General features: G+C 33.9%; 1 protein-coding gene across 9 annotated transcripts in view; it reads right to left on the bottom strand.

Annotated features, from left to right (window-relative positions):
* LOC149806839 (uncharacterized) overlaps positions 1 to 14,915 on the bottom strand; it is a 247,442-nt gene that overhangs the window by 71,045 nt on the left and 161,482 nt on the right. The gene's annotated exons all lie outside the window — the stretch shown is intronic.

Raw genomic sequence — 14,915 nt, 5'->3', positions numbered from 1 at the left:
CTTGTAAGGACATAGTCTGAATGCATTCTCTCCATTTCAAATGGAAAACAACCTTAATGTACATTTCTTTCACAATTCTAGTTTGATTCATCACTACCGGATCTAAGTAGCACACATGCTGAGCAAAGAACATTCATAAATAGCCATATTGACACCATTTTACATAATTATATTTTATTAAGACAACTTACAGATAAATCAACCTTCTTATCAATGTGCTTGATATATATGTAAATAAAATGGATTAGATATCTCATGCAAGAACGTTATGATCCTAGACATTGGGTGACAAACAGGATAAATAGTATAACAAATGCTTCAAAGAGAAAAAGATATAGAAGTTCACTGATTGATTTATATTAGTGAACTGAATATAGTAGTTCACTGATTGATTTATATTAGTGAACTGAATATAGTCACAATACTCCTGTTAGGCATTGGTATTTACCACATTATGATTTTATATTTACCTTTATGAAAACCTCTTGAAGATTTATATCAATAAATTTCTTAAAGGACTTTGAATATGCTGAATGAATTAAATGGGCAAAGATCAGCAATTAAAAGTATTCAATTTTTCTGATTAATATCAGATATATGATGAACTTTTGGAAGATAGAAATAATTGAGGTGTATAACTGTAAAGATTCAATATTCCATATATGGCATGGAGATGTGTGTGATGTGATGTGATTTGGATTTTTAACGTAGCTTTAACAATTTTTCAGTCATATCACTACAATGTCTGCAATGTGGCAGTTTACAGTGATGTTTAGCACTGGGGCATCGTGCCACAGACATGTAGCATTATGTCCCACCCAGTCACATTATCCTGACACCAGGCCAGCCAGTTCTAACACTAACCTCTTAATGCTGAGCACCAAGCGAGGAAGCTGTTTAAGTACCATTATTGTAAGTCTTTGGTATGACTCGGCCGGGGATCAAACCCATGACCTCCCACATTCGGGCATGGAGATAAAAGATTATCTATAACAAGTGTACATATGACAACAAAGAACTCAGTGGATTTAGCCAAAACTATGGTATTTTATATCTTCAGATGCTATTCTATCAACATCAAAATACTGTCTATTTATCATTCAAGCCCAAAATGTCAACCTTTCCTGTTGGCGGTTTCTGCAAATACTGACTTGTTTCAAAATTTTATTCAGACCTTAATATAGTGTTAAAATAAACATGGAAAAAAACAAATTTAAAAATAAGCACTAAATTCCAGTTTCTAGGAGGAAGACATTTTGTTAATAAAACCACATATAAATAATTTTCAACAGTATGATATCCAGTCTGTGTAGTCTTTTCTTTGCTACCTTAATATGAAACTTATTTACTTTTTGTTGACCATAAATAATGGTAAACCAGACTGCTAAACTGTTTAACAGATACAAATTCTATGGAGTAGTTTACAGACTAAGATTTCAAGGTTTTAAAATATTTGAAAGAGTTATTTAAAACCTCGAAGACCCTATATATAGTGTGCAAGTATAATGTTACATGTACCTCAGGGGATGTGCAACCTAAGTCATATGGACAGCATCCAGTCTACAACCGGGTTTTAACAGGTAACATTTACATCATATGGTGTGGCTTGAAAATCCCTACCCAGCCTGTGCCCTGGAGGAAGTTGCACATGCATGATATACTCCATTTGCCTCTGCACTAAATAACCTACTTGTGTTGCTGCACCCAAGAAAACCCAATTTTCACTTTGTAAAGTGATTACACAACAACAGGTGTTAATAATGATATCAAAGTTGTAATGATACAAAAAAAATGTGTTTTAAACAACAACATATACAAAAATATGTCAATAATTCACATAAAGGTAGGCTTGCTTCACCAGTATCTGGTGGTTTTATAATTTACACGCTTTAAAAAGTCTCAAAATGTTAGTGATGTACAAAATGTACGCTTTACTGACATGTTCTTTCAAAAACTAAATAAATGGAGATCCTGGATGTAAGTTTTAACCAAGCAAACTGATGTGAAATATGACCATCTTCCATGTATAGGAGAACTTTCAAAAGTACCCAGTGTTTCTCAAATTTTAGGTGTACCTCTGACTATCAGAAGCAGATGCATCAATTTGTACATAAATGAATAATCCATAAATTTAACTATGAATATAATACTGAATGCAATAACTCTGCTTAATTGGTATTTACATTGTCTTCTTCATGTCCAGAGAAAATATACCTTAAATTGAAGGTTTTGGAGAGAAGATAACTAATACTTAGAAATTGGTGTTCATGGGTATGTAGTCAAATGGAGATTTGGATACATAGTTTCTAATTTATTTTTCTCACCATGCAAATAAATATTGTAGAAAATGAAAATGACAATTAAAACATGGAGTAACACATGTAGACAGGGTTTTGTCAGCTCTTAACATGATGGTAAGAAGAGAAAATAACCAAATGCACTAGGTTCTCAAGTACACTAGGTACACTGGTGAAGTGAATATACATCTACTCAAATATACACCAGGAACTAATTTTGCTTCATATTTCTACTCTCTTAAAGTTGAGGTGAAGATATTTGTCTGGTTATATTAAAATCATATCCTTGATTTATTATGAAATACAGTACAAACTTTAAGTTTTTGTGCAAAATAATGGTCCAAGTTCCTGATGAAAAGGATGTTAGATGATTGACACAACACTTCCTCATTATAATGCCCTCATTATAACATGTTTTCTGGTTCTAAGGCTAATAGAATCTATGTTGGGGTTTGGACCAAGACTTGGAAATCCTAGTCAAGGGGTTAAATTATTTGTCTCCCCAGATGTTATGCTGAATGGAGAGACAAATAATGTAACCCCGCAACTGGGATTTCTTTGTCTTGGTATGAACACCCACATAGATTATTTTTCTCACCTATTTTTTTTCAACTAAATTAAAATAACCCTGCAACTTGCAATTTAGTTAGCAGATTCAAAACACAGTATTCATCAGGTACTATTAATGCTTCTCACTCTATATAAAGGTCATCTGGTTTTTTTAATCTTTTATGAAAATCTGAATAATTATCTAAGTGTAATCTAGCTATATATGCCGTTCTAAGAAAAGGAAAAAGAAAATCTAGAAAAAAATTATAATTATTATGTGCTGGAAGTATTGTGCAATGAGCGTCTCGAGTCACGTGCTTTAGTTTATACTGCATATTAAGACGAATATGTTTACGAGGGCAATGGGGTGACCTGTTGACCCTAAGTATACAAGTTCTATGCAGGGGAAACTAGAAACATAAAATAATTTTATATTACATGTACATGTATTACTATATTATTACATTTAATCGATCGATGTCATGTGAAATTGACAATAAATAATTCATATCTTGTATACGGTCAAGTTTTAACTTTCATCAGTTTTAATTTGGAAAACATTCTATGGTAGGAAATGGTATAATACTGTGAAGTACAATATTTCTACTGGGTAAAGTTCTAACGATGTATGTAGTGACATCAGGAAATTCCTAATTCATGACTTTATTGAAAATTTATATTTTCTGTCCTGGAAATCTTTTTGTGGAACAGCATGAAAACTGATAAATGAACCACTCTGGCTGGTAAGTGCAGGAGTTTTCATTTGCAATCAAATTATTATGCTTGATTCAACTGGGACAGACAGTGGGTGTTTGACAAAGTTAGAAGAAACAAATTCCTGGTCTTTGCCAGCTTTGCAGTTAGCTCTTGAGAGTATGGTTTTGTGGTGCCAGTGACATGTATTGCCTTTGTGTCTGCAGCTCTATCAAATAGCTCAACTTGTTCTTGTGTGTGTGTGTGTGTGAGTGTGTGTGTGTGTGTCAAAATGTTTTTATAGTCTTATTAAAATTGGTGAGACCTTAAGTTGCTTTATGAGTGAATTTGTTTTTGTTATATATCTGTTATTGCTGTTGTAGGATTTTTATAAGAACTCTGTCAGGCACAACTGAAGACATCAGGGGTTAATGAGTTGAAAGTACATGTAGTTCCTAGCACATGGACACCTTGACTGAGATGACAGGTCTGAGATAACCAGACTGAGATAGGAAAAGGTAGATTTCTCTGTCACATGGGTGAGAAAAGTATGGTGAGGAATCCAATTTCATTTTTCAGTAGCACCATTATATGTATCATGTACTTCATTATAATTCAGTTTCACTATAAGGTGGCACATACATACTATATGGCTCTCAGTGCCAGCATTATAATGAGGGAGTGTTGTACATGTATTATTTTCAATAGGATTATTTAAAGTCATTAATAAAACAACCCTGAAGTGAAAGAAATAGTATGACTAAATGATGGCAAATACTGACTGGGGGGGGGGGGGATGATAAGAGAAAGAAAGTGTTGATAGTGGAGCCCCCCACTGGACAGTCATACATGTTTCCCATTATTACAAGAATTTTTTACTTCTTTCCTGTCAGGCTGCCAAGACACAATTACCATCTGCAGCTTCTTCACAATTTGCCTGACTGATGAAAAGGTAGAGTCATATTTGCCATTTTCTTGTGAATTTAAAAATGTCCTATAGTGTTGCAAATACACAAATCATTAACCATGCTGATCTTGAAAATATTCATTATATCCTGGGGTACTTCCTTCATCTACCTTTATCACCAGATTTATGACAGGATTATTTCAATGATATCTGGCTAAGCCTAAATACACCTCTATCTGCAACATTTCTCAAATGTTAAAGCTGTTAGCTTCATGGATGCCTTTACATACACTGACCCTTAAGAAATATACTTTGAAAGTAGTTGCATTAGTTGCCTTGGCAACAGCTCCTAAAGCAGAGACTTAGCTAGCCCTAAAATATGAAAAGTGTCTCATCTGCCATGACAGGCTAACATATTCATTTGTACAGATCTATGAAAAACTTCCAAACCAGGAGTTCCATTTGTTATAGACTTCAGGTGGTTTGATAAACCAGAATTGTGTCCTGTTGGAACACTCTTGCATTATTTGCAAAGGACTAGGACAATAAAGAAAAGTGACCAAGTCTTCATTATTTCTGTTTGTATTTTCAGGGCCATTACTGGTACTATCAGCAGAACAGCCAGGTGGCTGAATAAAGTGCAGCATTTGTCTAGAATAAACACTGATAAATTCAAAACTCATTCTTTTTGTTCTGCATCAGTTTCTGCAGCATACAGGAGAGAATGTTCACTTGCAGATATTCTGAGGACAGCAGATTGGCATTCTTCTAAACAAATTAAACATTATTATTTACGTGGTTTGGATAAATCCTCATACTGAAAACATGTAAGTTTATATGCCCATAATCTTACAGTCTGGTAACTATACAATTTCTTTTTTTCTTTTTTCTTTCTTTTTTGCCTCAGTAGTTAATATCCTCTCTTGTCAAGTTTGAGTAGTTGACCTTATTTAAAGATGCTACTTATACAATGAAATAGCAGGAAAATTACAAGGCAAATCTAAAAAATTTCACACAAATTTATGTTATATAACAAGTACAAACTCTGGCATATGCGTACTGCAAGTTTTATACTGCAAGTCACCATATATACTACGGTAGCTTATCAGTTGAGTCCAATTAAAAACAACATAGACCATGATTTGCCATCACATAATGCACCAGCAGATCAAGGTTTGTTCTACTGATTACTCCTAATAAATACATAAACCCAATCTGCTGGCACATATGTGGCAGCATACACACATGCACACATGTATATACATGTATACGGTAAATAATTTTGTTCTTTGTCATCATCATTTTGACATGCACATGCACTAACTGGTTGTCTGTACACAAAGAACAATTGATATGCAGGTTTACTATGTCTAAAAAAAGTAAAATTGTGCTCCATGTACGTACGTCAATAGGTGCAATGGTTAGGACAATCATAACAGTCCCATGCTCACTTTAACAGGTTTCACTTAGTAGCAACCAATAATATCTTGATCTTGCACTGTTAAACCTTCTGAGTAGCACTCTAAAGTACTTAACTTTGAACTATTGTAACATTAGATAAAAAAGTAAATCATAGTTTAAAACATTCAGAAAAAATTACTGACCAGTTCTTTCAAGGATAACTTACAAACTGAGTTGACTTGCAGCTATGGGGAAAGTAAGATTTAAAAGAAAATGGAATTTTATAATCTGTCAAAGGATACCAAATGGATTGAAATGTAACTGTCCAAATTTTTTTATTTTGTTCAAATAAATACTGCACAGTTCAAGTGATGATGTCATGTCAATGGTGGTTATGTTTGCCTCAAGAAGAACAATATCGGGGCTTGTATGAAGTGAAAAACTGTCAATATAAAAAGTCTGGTCCCAGATTATCATGTGAAATGATAATTAGTTATAAGTAATAGCAGCTGCCCCAAAATTATCAATTTTCACATAAATTCATAAAATGCATTAATGTTTTTCTTCCTATATCATTCATTGTTGTACACCTGTGTTTTGTATCTGCACTCTACATTTTCTTCAAAATACACACATCATTTCATTTGCAATCATTCCACTTTCATTAGGATTCTATCTATAATTTGTTGTTTCACAGGTAAAATTTTAGAGCCTAGACCTCCATAAGGACAATCACTACACCTTTGAAAACACTTCAATATTGTAGAACTTACTGCATGAACTAAGGGAAATAATGCAAACTTTACCGGAAAAGCAATTTGAACTTCATCTCCAAGTAGGAAGAGAGAATATCATGTGTGGGAGTTTTCCGGAACTTCAACCTCAGGCTATCGTACGGAACCATTTGGTTAAAATAATCACTACAACGTCCTTGTGGTATATTCGGAAGTCTTGAAGAAGGCATCACACTGTATCTTCTAGTGTCCACAACAGTTTGTGACACAGCTTGGTCATTAACCTCTGATTCGTGGAATTTCAATGTTGTCCAAAAATTTGATTTGTCTAATTCTGTTAAAAAGATATTCCTGTGAATATGATGACACTTAAGTTCTATTCATAAACGTGTTGGTGCAATTTCACAATGTCTTGGAGACCTAACAGCAGTGTATAGTAGGTATACAAAATGCATTTATGTAATTAATTCTGATAGTACTAACTGTAGTCTCTGGACACATGTGCAGAAAAGCATGTTAAAACTGCAAGCAATACAACAAGAACTGAAGAGAAGTGAGCCAGTCTAATCAGCTAATGCCAGCCTTTCTATAATAATGAATATATCTTTCATCACCACTGTACTGAATCCAAGAGTCATCAATTCAAATTACATAGCACATTCATGTTCTTGTAACTGACTCACAATCAAAATCCTCACAAAACAAGGAGAGATTTCACTTATGTCTTCTCACACAAAATAAAATAGAAACATTACTCCTCGTTGCAATGACTAAAACAAGGTTGTGGATCTTCTCCATTAACTGTCTCACAAGTCTGCTGCAAAATTTTCCCTAGCCATCCAAGTTGTCTTAATTTTCTCCTCAAGTCCTTGATGGTTATAAGAAGTGGTCATAAACTGTTATTGTCATTTTTCATATCACATACATGCCATAAATCAAAATCAACTTTTCTGAAGATTTATATTATTCATGTCATTAAATGGCCTCGTTTACAATTTTTCATGTCCTTATGACAGGACAGAAAACAGAACTTGTGAATTGTCTTAAAATTCAGACAATTTTTTTTTATTCAATCAACTGACTGCCCCACCCCAAAGCAAGTCCAATAACCATTGCAAAGTATAATCTTTAACATACCTTTTATGATGTTCTGTAAATAATATGAAATAAACAAAGTTCTTTACATTCAGACCAATATATGGGACACAAAATCTTGAAACTATCAATATGAAAAAGCTGTAAAAATTTAGACATCCGAATTAAAATGTACTGCTATCCAAAAAAACTCTGCCAATTTATGATCCAATTTAATATGGTCATTTTATTGTCCCATATATATAAAAAAATGTCCACCAAGTTATAACTGACTGAATTACAAAGGAACTGTCTGCAAAGTCAGCAGGTAGATTCTGTTTGCCAGGGCAATCAATAACACCACCCTTGCCTTCTCTGGCAATTAAATAATTATAAGGAAACTCATATTCCTACCCTTAAATTTCAACACAACAACCAATCTGCATCTATATAAAGATAAGTAAATACCTGAAGAACCTGTAATAATATCCCTTTTATTGATATCCACAAGCACCATTGGACAGGGTCTTTGATGATACAGGTAGTTGGCCAAGCCCCTATCATGAAGAGAACACACTCCAATTAACACTCCAGGCTTCTCATTCACAATTCACATCATCTGCAAGACTTTCTGTAAACTGTACCTACATTTGCTTTGGGGGCACATGCGGTTATGGATAAGAATAATAATACTTAAATGTTAAAGCACTCTCCCGGGGATGGGAATCTTTTCTTTTATAAAACTAAAATAAATGTTCCCTACATGAATCAGGAGTTGAGAAGCCAAGCCATCAAGTTTTACTACTTTAAAATATAGCTCACTCATTTATCACCTTCTGTGAAGTAAAAAAGTCAGGCAATCTCATTTTTGCCCAAGAAATTTAGGCCAGAAATTTTCATTACTTTATACACTTTGGAGACCACTTGGTTACTGGATTCATTTCTTCTTGTCTGAACACTTTCTGACAATATGAAGATGGTCATTTTGTAACTATTACCACAAAATCCATGCCAAATTGGATTTTCACTACTTTATGTGATTTCTATATAGTATACATTTAACTTGTCATGGAATGAAGTTGAATCTCCTATTCATATGGCAGAAAATCCACTGCTATCATCAGATTATGCCATTCACTTACACTGATGAACAGACGTATGCTCATTAACCATCAGTTTTCTCTCAAGTGATTGTCATAGGCACCCTTTCTGTAAATATCCCATCTGCAACATTTATGATGATTAAATACATGGACTCGTTTCTGTTTCTTGCAGTTGGGTCTTTGAAGTCACCCACTACTCCTAATATAAGTGATGTAATAAATTTCAACAAGCTTTCTCTAGTCATAAATTTGATTTTCTTGGATGACAAAATATCATATGAATTGCACTTGTACAACCCGATGTTCTATATAAAGAATTACTATAAATTTATGTAGCCAGAATAAATATTAACCACCTGTACCACATGCCAACACTGATGCTTGGGGCGTTTCTTTTCTTGCATTCTAACTTCTCTGCCAACTTCGAATCAAACAAATGAAAACTTCAGAGGTGAATGAAACTCCAATGATGAATAGGTTCCTGATAACGCTGATGTGATATTATGCCTGGACACATGGTTATTTAATACGGTGACAATAACACCGTGTGTGTACACAGATTATAAATATTGGTACAATTTTGCCTCATCTAGTGGGTCCGACTAATCCCTGTATTTACTAGACCACTAGACATTCTGTGCTATAAACATTTTATAAAAGTTTTATTGCATTGATTTCCTCTGCTATAATTAATGGCAGCTAACAGGTTTCCTGTCAAAGTAAAATAATTGCCCCTATCATAATTATTAATATACAGTAATAAGCAAAAACTTTCAGACACTGTGAAGGACCTCAACTGTAAATTCAGGTATCTCTTTATTCCATTTTGACAGTTTGTGTTTAATTAATGATCTAAATACAAATATGTTTAAACTATAATTTGAGGCAATTGAAATAAGTGCAGGAACTGGGCTGTACCTTTGAATCAAAGATCAATACACCTTATTAGCAATGGAAGACCTGGGGAGTGTGACAATAGATGGTATTAACCCTAAACCTGCTTATTCCCATATGTACTTTCAAATCAAAAGTTCTCCATATAGCACATTATAGTACTGTAACTTTCCATAAAGTCGGCATGGCAATGATAAATATTAGTTCTCCATGCCAGCTGAATAGACTTCAACTTATTAACTCTCACAGTTAGTACATTGGGGCTTCAGATACAACAGTGGCATTGGTTTACATCTGCACCTCTGTGATCACTAGCATACACAAGTGTTTAGTGGTTTTTTGTTTTCTTTAGGTTCTTCAGTTAAATCCATTTCAAAGATTGCAACTATATCTCAAGGGAAATAAATCTGCATTTAAAGTATCCATGACATGAATGTAGTCATTAATATAATTCAATGTATAATAATGAAGAATGGGAACCAGTCTAGAAATGGGTGAACATAAAATAGAGTATATATGGGTTTCGCTTGCATGATTGGTTGATAATGAAAGTAAAATGTTAGTGAGAAGAATCTTCTTTGAGTTTATCCTAGCTGTAACAGAAAAAAAAAAGAGATAATATTTTATTGATGAAATTTCAGTTCTTTTACAGACTTGAGTTTAGAAAAGTCATTACTGAAATAGCACTTGACTCTTTGGTGCAGAAATGAAAACAGGTTTCAAACACATGTAGATGCAAGTCAATATCTTTAAAAAATTTGTGCTAAATAATGATTTATTCATCCAGCATATTGATATGTCCTATTTGCCAGGTTTATTTAAACTGGGTCAGAAAAACCACCTCTTGAGTGGTAATGAGTACATCCAGTCAGATGCAATGTCAATATTATGCATAGATTTCTCAGTATTAAACTCACTGAATATTTCCATGATATACTGGTATATATATTTACAAAGTCTCATAAACATATTAATAAAGTAAATGGTTTACAAACTTGACCAATCAGATACAAGATCAACTCACTGCGCATAGTAACATTTTGCACATCTATAGCTCTCCCATGGCAACCATTTTTTGAAATCTCATTCACCAGTCCACAGTTTCACTAATATATAGTCTTTTCTCAAGGCAAAAAAAGTTCATGTATTCTGAGTTTTGAAACTAAATTGATTTTGCTTTTTTTCCACTATCTCTAGCTCTGTCAAAAATACTGAGAGAGAGAGAGAGAGAAATGAAAAGGTGTATGACTTAACATGAAATTATGATAAAAGCATTTCTTCTATTTTTTTCTTTACTTGTGTAAATGCATGTGTTTCTGTATGTCTGTCTGTGTACATGCATGTGTTTGATACTGGTAGTACAAGACTTTGTCAGAAGCAAAACATCCCCATAAATAATTACTGTATATACTTGTTGTCACACTGTGGGAAAATTTGCACGTTTCATGTATACATGTCTTCTTCTAGTTAATTCATAGTTAAGAAGATCTGGTCAATATGTACTGTGTAAGATTATGGCTATAGACCCAATTCTGGACACAAAGAAACTGCCTGTCTTTTGTTTAACCATTATTCAATGACCCGTCCATGGTAAATTCAAAGGGAATTCTACAATCTGGATGATGAGATAGAGAATCCTGTTTTGGTTTTGCAATCAGTCAGTGATAGCACAAATGGGCTTGGCAGCAATTTTGGGCTTTGGTAAATGGAAACCCGAGATTAATAAGCAAGTGTTAAATTACCCAAGTCAGTTTTCAAAGAGAAACGTCTCCATAGCCAATCAAAACTGTGAGATTCAAATCTAGGGTGGAGTCTCAATAAGCAACCACATGTTTGGATAAAATCCATTTTTCAATCAGTACATGTGTAAATCTTGCCAGGGGTGGATCATAGAGAAATTAAGAGGGATTAGACTGTACTCTTGAGTTGTGCACCCATTAAACAGCAGGAAGGAATTCTAGTGAAATTCTAGGTTGGATTTGCAAACAAAGACTTGTTGAGGTAACATATCTTTGCCTCAATTTGTCTTACTTTCACAACTAGGTGTTGTAAGATTGATGCATTATTATGTACATTTAATTTATCAGATATGGAATCTTCAATGTATAACTGAATTATCAACATACTGTAACATAGTGTATAGTGAATTATTAACATGCAGGATTAATGTATGTTGATTGTTAGACTGGAATCGAAGTGGATTGTGTAATTTACTATTATGTTTTATCATAATGCATAAATGAATTTATTAGAGAATTGTGTTAGAACTTGTATTTGCTTTATCAGTATATGAATATATAGTTGTGAATTATGCAGAGTTAGTCATTGTTGGACTTATGCACACATAATTAGGTATTTGTATGTGTCTGTTATAATTCAAAGGATAGGAAGTATGTATTGATGATGATAGTTTACTATATTAGGGATGTGTATATGCATGTATTAGAACTTGTTAATAATATTATTATTGTTGTACTGCAAATATTATAGAACAAAGCATGTATGAAATATTTAGATGTGAGTCTGCGAGTTGATCTGTTAATTCATTCACCTTTATTCTGATGAGAGATCTGTGAGAGTGGTGAATTTTCCCGAGATTATAGTAAGGTGACAAGAAAATGGGTGTTAGAGTAGACATCCAAGGATTGGAGATGATGGAAGATATATGGACCGCATGTGGTAGGCGTTTATTGTGATGTCAGCAGTTTGTGTGGAGGTGCAGTGCTGGAAGGAGCATGTGATAGAGAGTATTGGAAGTGTTGGAAAGACGAATCCGGAAGTACCATGAGAGCATGCAAAGGTACTGGAAGTACCAAAGAGAAACAAGAGGCGAATAGTGACTGATAGATGAGTACCGGAAACAACACTGAAAGGAAACACATTCACTTTAGCCCTTTAATTTCATGTGATGGAATAATAACCAGCAACTGTGAATTACGGTCATTGATTGTTCCCAAAAAATTCCAATTGAGAAATTTGTCAATGAAATTACTGAATACATTTGATATATTTTATTACTGGTAAATTGTCATACCTTCCACCTTTATTTATACACCTAGACTGTCAGCAATGCTGACTTGGGGCTCGGAACTATTTAAATTTTAATTCTCCACCTTCTCTGGCATTAGAAATAATACCATAGGAGGCACGCGACACTTGTTTATAAGTCTAGTTCTACTGCAAACAACACAGACCCTGATCTGCTGCTGCATAATGTGCTGGCAGATCAGGGTTCATGTTGCTTGTTCTACAAATTACTCCAAACAAACTGTACACATCTGCCAGCACAATGTGTGACAGTAGAATATGGTTCTCCGTAGTTTGCTTTTTACTCAAGTCTTAAGTAAATATATATATGGTAACATTTAATTCTTTGATGTATTCTGATTTTTTATTGAAATTTTCATTGGAATTTAAATAAAACAATTACTATGATTTCAGTATTATTTGTTGGTACCAATTTTTAAGGATTTCTTGGTTTATTCCAACAATAGATTTAACAACCCAATAAACTATTGTAAAAATTTTCACAAACCACAAATTTAAGTATCTGCAGGTTAATACATACCTGGGAAAATATAAAGGAGTTTTTCCTAAGCGACACTGCACAACACCATGATTGCAGTATCAATCATTATGAAATTAGTTCTTATTTTCCCCATTCAGATGTTTTAATGTACTTGCAACTATTCATTTTTTGTTCAAGTAGTTATTCGAAAATGCATGTTTTGTTTCCCTACACAATGCATCGAAAAAAAAGAGTTATATATTTTTATTGCTATAGATGCCTTTTTTTGAGATTGATTATTTTACCAACAATAACACTCTAAATGATTAATATTCATACATTATCAGTGATGTGCTACTGGAATACTGTAAAATATTTTTCATTTGAAATAGATGTGATGTGATGTGATTTTTATTTTTAACGTAGCTTTAACAATTTTTCAGTCATATCGCTACGATGTCTGCAATGTGGCAGTTTATAGTGATGTCTAGCACTGGGGCATCATGCCGCAGACATGTAGCATGATGTCCCACCCAGTCACATTATCCTGACACCAGGCCGACCAGTCCTAACACTAACCTCTTAATGCTGAACGCCAAGCGAGGCAGCTGTTAGTACCATTTTTCAAGTCTCTGGTATGACTCGGCCGGGGATTGAACCCACGACCTCCCGCATCCGAGGCGGACGCTCTAACCACTAGGCCACCGGAGCGGTCTTGAAATAGATAACTATTTGCAATTATTTAATTAGATAATTAATCCATTCCCATTTTTAATATTGTGTTACTGTCCATCAGCTTTCTAATAGTTGGGCCACCCCTGACCAAATACTTGTCAATATTTGGTGTTTGTCTGAGTTTACATCGTTGTTAATCTGATGATATTAATTCAGTATTTAAACCGTCAGGTAATTGTAAACTTTTCATATGGGAATATTGTTCATTGGTAGCAATTACACCATGATATGGTAACCATACCTCACAGCAAGAATAGTAGGCCTCTTCATTGATACCAATTACCCAACATTCAACTACGCGTTATATGAAGGAAATTCGGGCAATGAACTGAAGGCAATCCAGTGACAAATTCATGGGGTTTTTTGCTGGAAAATATCCAAAATTTCATTATAATTTTTAAATTTATAATCATTTCAAATAATATTTTTCAGTTGCCTGACATGCCTTTCACATCTGGAAAAATGCCTGACCTGCTTAATTTTAGTTTTCCCAGGCTCCCATTCAATGGATTGTTCTACCCGTGCCAAAATAATATCTATGAATTTTACTTACCAGTATAACTGTATTCATCTGAGATATTAATGATTTAAGTCTACATGCAAATATCAAATTTAATCTAAATCAGGTCAGAAATTCAGATTCGAGATTGGCAGCAAGTCCAGCTAATCAGATATATGATCACCACACTAATATCCATGGATCTTGCTTATTACTTTACTCATGCATTGAAGTGCTGTCTATATTAGGTCTTAACAAATGTGGGGAAGGGCCCATTTTTATGTACATGCTTATTAGTCAAGTTCAAATGCAACCTGCATGGACCCAAATCTGCCATTACATAATGCACTGGCAGATTGAATCTATGCAGTTTGTTAAGTAGCAACCAGTAAAACAAACAGGATAAACCCTGACTTTCCCAGTCTCCTTGTAAAAAATGCTGTATCTGCCACATTGTAACTGACAACTCAGATGCTTTTGAAGATTACCTATTTCTAAAGATGTACCTTAAATATACTGCA

This window comes from Sinohyriopsis cumingii, chromosome 1 (assembly GCF_028554795.1).
Source record: "Sinohyriopsis cumingii isolate HCF-2022 chromosome 1, ASM2855479v2, whole genome shotgun sequence".
Taxonomy (NCBI): Eukaryota; Metazoa; Mollusca; class Bivalvia; order Unionida; family Unionidae; genus Sinohyriopsis; species Sinohyriopsis cumingii.
The sequence above is the reverse complement of the archived record's forward strand: the minus strand, read 5'-3'. Positions and strand labels throughout refer to the sequence as shown.